This window comes from Triticum dicoccoides, chromosome 4B, assembly GCF_002162155.2.
Source record: "Triticum dicoccoides isolate Atlit2015 ecotype Zavitan chromosome 4B, WEW_v2.0, whole genome shotgun sequence".
Taxonomy (NCBI): Eukaryota; Viridiplantae; Streptophyta; class Magnoliopsida; order Poales; family Poaceae; genus Triticum; species Triticum dicoccoides.
Window position 1 is genome coordinate 446946459 of NC_041387.1, and position 5211 is coordinate 446951669.

The following is a 5211-nucleotide window of genomic DNA, read 5'->3' on the forward strand; positions in this document are numbered from 1 at the left end:
GGTTGTTACCTGTACTACACTGGTATGATAAGCCGGCAGTGTGATTACATATCACAAGTATGTTATCTTTTGTTATGATTATATATGGCTACGTTTAAACCGGACCTGGTCATGAACTATTTTAGTCACCAGTGTTTTTATATGGGGTATTATGACCCGCCCTGTGGTAAACTGCCAGGGCACTTGTGATCTGTTTGTGTGCAGGATAATGCTAATCTGCTTGATTCTATCATAAGCATAAAGTGGTGGCTTTTCAACTAGCGGATCAGCAATGTTGCATAGAACAAAACATGCACGATGGCATGACAGCTCAAAGTTTTACTAGCCTATTACATGACTCAATGAGCCAAAATGATCAAGTGTTTTCAGAAGATCAAATATATGAACCGCCCAGCGGATCAATTTTCTTGGCCTTGACGGCTTGAAGCTTCTGGATCATCCTTCTGCGGTTCTTCATCCTCCTCTGCTGCCTGGAAGTTTGGTGATGATCAATCGGTGCCACACAAGGCTTGGAATTCAGCTTCATCATCTATAAGTTCAGACGGATCAACTTCAAGGGCGAAAGTATGCTTACGGGCTGGAGGGATCAAATCCATCACTTTGTAAGCCGGCGTAGGCATCTTCTAATTCTCCATATCGTAAGTTGGTTGATATTTTGAAATATTCGTCTCATTAGCAATCAGACTAGCCAAGGGACATATTTATTTCACACACACAATGAAGTCTTTTTTGTCAAAGGGCGTGATGTCTTCTTTTAAACTTGGATACCCAGTAGCTAGATCGGACGGGTCTAGCTTCGGTTGCCCTGCTTTAGCCCGGCTTAAATCCGTCACGGCACCAACTCTTGCATATGACCGTTTCATCTCTTCAATCCTAGCAGACAGAACAGAAAGTTTTTTCAAGACATCACTCAACAGAGTGGGTGCTTGGTTAGTTGGAGAAATCGTGGCCAGCGTGCGCTGAGTTCCAGTATATAGCTGTTCAACAAGCATATATACAACTTTGAGCTTCACAAGCATCTCTTGACCAAGGTTGCTGCTTCTAGGACCTGTGTAACAATTGCCGATTGATCAGAGGCAGTATATGACATGAAAGATAAGACTTGATTATGATGCTTACTGAAGATAGCAGAAACCATCTGGTATATATGGCATTTTAAACTGGTAAGCTCAGTGGTCACCTCTTGGAGAGCAGCTTCCGCTTTTTCAGCCCGCCGCGTCAGAGCAGTTTTCTCTTCAGCACAGGCGGTTTTTTCGGCATCAAAACTGGTCTTCAGTTTTTCTGTTTCATCTAGACTAAATTTGAATTTTGAATCGGCTTTCCGGGTCTCAGATTCTTGGTGCTCCAGCCGGGTTTTCACATCAGTAAATTGCGATTGAAGTTGAGCAGTGGTGTCCTGTATATGCACGGTTTAAAATCATGTTCATATTTGGGTTACTGAAATGATGTCCCAAGCCTTTTGCAAGCAACAACGCTCGACACTTGGGGGCTAACGAGTATGGAAAAATTCTTCATACAAAGGTACATATAAACAAGTCCCAAGCACTTTGCAAGCAAGAGCACTTGGCACTTGGGGGCTAATGCATATTGCTCGCGTTTCATTATTGTTTTATGATGGCCTGGTCGTGCTATAAACAGCCACAGCCGGCTCATGGGGGCTACACAAGTAAGGTTTCATTTATAAACAATGGTGAACAGTACCGGTTCATTCATGCTGATTAAACCGGCCCTTGGGGACTACGGATACAATTGTCAAAGACCTGGTTTAACTTGGATGGTGCAATAAGGATTTTGAAGGATTCTACTAAGGATGTTATTTATACTCATGGTTATTCTAAGTCTACAGCATATTCAATCCTATCATACACAATAGACTTGGGGGCTGACATGATATGCATAACTCATTAAAGCAGGAGTTCATACCTCATATTTTTTTGATGCATCTGCTTCACCATGTCAACTTCAAGGTCGCGGTTGGTATGCACTTAGTTAAGATAACCAGAGAATACTTCACTAATACTCAATTGAGAGTAGTTGGCAACGTCAAATCTCACTTTTCGCTTCTCAATATATTCTTCTTTGGCGGAGTGTTTGGCCAAGACAGTAGGTTTTCCCGGCTCTCTGAAGCCGGTGCTAGTGATCATCACGTCATCGGCATGTGTTCCAGCCGGTTTAATTGGGCTTGATGATTCGGTATTCAAAGGATTGTTGTCTGTCTGGTCAATGGAAAGGTCAGGAATTTCTGGTGGAACATCATGAATAGGTTCTTCTGATTGTGGCATAGAGGTGCCGGACGCTAGAATTTGTTGCTCCGGTTCAGGGACTTTGGGGTCTTCAGCCGGCTTGATCACCTTCACCTTCTTGCTAGTTTTTGCTTTTCCACTGCATGAGTTATGAGAGGTCAATACAAGGATAAGAGCCCAAGGAGGAAGAAAAGTAATTGTTGTTACCCAGGGGCAGTTTTGAAAGCCGACAGTTGGGTCTGTGATGAGTCACCAGAAGAGGAGCGAGAAGTCTCCTGATAGTTTGAGTGGGAAGAATTAAGTGGTTGGCGAATGAGACCCTCCAGAGGATAAAAAGAGTTTAAATTTGGAATGACCTCGTTTCAACGTTTTCGTGGAGCTGGAGTATTTGGTAAGCCGGAGGATAACTCTTCACCTCCACTGGTCCGAGTTTGACACCGGCTCTCGTGCTGCTGTTGCTTCAAAATAAAGTGAGGATCCAAATGAGCTAAGGGGTGTGAAAAGCTTACTTTCCGGGTTACCCGTCAAATTTTCTGTCTTGGCAAAGGCTCTAAGTCGGAGCAAATGATAGTTACCTCTTCTTCGACCGCTTGCCTGGCCCCCGTGTCATCCTGATGATAATCAGTGTCAATAAGATAGTTGAAAAAGGAGCCAAGGGAATCAAGAGCTACCTTCGACTTAGAGTTGTCGTCCAGTTCAAACATCTCAGAAGCACTTAATTTCTTCTTGTTCATCTTGGCGGTTCTCTTGACGGCTTTCTTTTGGCCCTAGCTTTCTTGGCAGCTTCACGGTCATATTGCTTATTCCAAAAATAAGATTCAGCCTGTGAAAATCATCAAAGGTTGAGTTAACATTTGAATGATAAGGTAAAAATAAGTGATTTAGAGACTCACATCTGGTGCCGGGTTAAGTTCACAGAAAGGGTTCAATCCCACTTTGCTGCAGTCTTCCAGGATCTCGTTTAGAAGGGTCTTTGTCATTTCATTGACTGCATTATTAGTTAAACCGTCGGAGCTGTGGCGCAGTGGATCTTTTGCATCACCAGTATAAGTGCACATTAAGCCGGATCGGCGGCTCAAGGGTATGATTCGCCAAGAAACCCAGCACCGAACCAAGTCAACTCCGGTAAACCCATTCCCTAGCAGGGCTTTGACCTTCGCGATAGTGGGTGCAAGTTGCGCACGTTCAGTAGTGGTAAGCTTTTCAGGAAGATGATGTTTTGGATCGAGTCGCTGGACACGGTAACCCGATAGTGGATTCTCGTCAGCCGGAGAGGTGTCTTTACAATAAAACCATGTCTGGTTCCAATCTTTGGGGTGGCTTGGCAGGTGAGCATAGGGGAAGATAGCATCTCTTCTCCGTTGAATTGAGACACCGCCAAGTTCTAAGCTGGGGCCATTGGTAAACTCATTCTGCCGGTTCAGATAAAAATATTCCCTGAAGAGTTCAACACTGGGCTCCTCTTGAAGGTATACTTCACAGAATACTTGAAAGTTACAGATGTTTGACACGGAGTTGGGTCCAATATCTTGAGGATGCAGTTGAAAGAAGTGCAGAACATCTCGAAAAAACTTGGATCCAGGCGGTGAGAAGCCTCGGTTCATATGATCAGTAAAAACAATGACCTCACCATCCCGCGGTTGAGGTTTTTTCTCATTTGGCTTGGGAGCGCGCCAATGCAGGACATCTTTTGCGGGTAAATAGCCGATTTTGACAAAGTCTTCGAGCGTATTTTTGGTGACAATGGAAGGAACCTAATTGCATGAGGTAACTATCTTCGGCATCGTAAGAGAAAAGCCTAAAAGAAATATGGCCGGTTTAAGTTGATTTGCTAAGCTGGAAATAAAAGTCAATAGTATATATTGGCGGCTTAAATGGGGCCTAATGACATATGACTAGCTATAACTGGTGAGGTAAGCCGCCATGACAACACTGATGGTTAAGATCTATCAAGAAGAAAAAATTTTGCGAAGTGTTGGATAAACAGGTTTTACAGACTGGTGCAGTCTATTTTGGATCTAGCTATATAGAAAAGAAAATAAAATCAAAACCTAGTATCGCGGCAGCGGAAGAACTAGCATGTTGGCAGGATTTCTGCATCTGGGAAGCATATTCGGCGATTAAGAGAAGGTATAGAAACAGATTCCGCATATTCTAAAGGTCATCTTTGGATCTAAGTAAGGATTAAGTAGAGGTATAATGAAGAACAATGAAGAACTCCGAAGAACTCCAGAAACCCTAATGGAGATCTATGGCGAGGAAGTTAAGATGCTTACTGGGTCCGCTGAGAAACGGAGAGGCGCCGCTTTTCTCTAGTCTCGTTCAGGGCGATGTAGCGGCCGTAGTCGAGGAAGTTGGCGAGGTCGGCGACAGCGGTGTTCAAATGCGCAGATGTGTCGCGAGGTTGAAGACGAGAAGGCAGAGGAGGGAGAGTGAAAAGGAACCCTTGGCCCTATTTATAAGGCTAGAAAGGATAAGTGACATGCGCGTGTGACGCCCGGGTAATTAAGCTACAGTAACCCTCTGCTAAGGATGCCACGTCCCCTCGGTTACTGTTGATAAACTCGAGTTAGTTCAAAAACGATTCAAATTCAAATTTAAAATATAAGCAAACAGTAAAAGTTTTCAAGCATTAAAACTAAATTGTTCATCATGTGGCAAATAATCCCTAACTAATTGAGGTGAAGAAACCACATTCTTATAGAAAGTTTAGATGCATTTGAATAATTAAAACAGTAGGTAAAACAATGAAATAAATGTCTTTTGCATTTTATAAAATAATAAACTGTTTATTTAGTTGCCCCTAAGTTAATGGGACAGTAGCATAATTATTAACTCTAAATTAGTGACTGCTTTTATAATTTATAAAACTAATACAACTGAGAAATTAAAAGAAAACAGAAAAGTAAATAAATAAAAGAAAAGAAAATACAGAAGAGAAAAACTAAACTAACAAAAAAACAAAAAA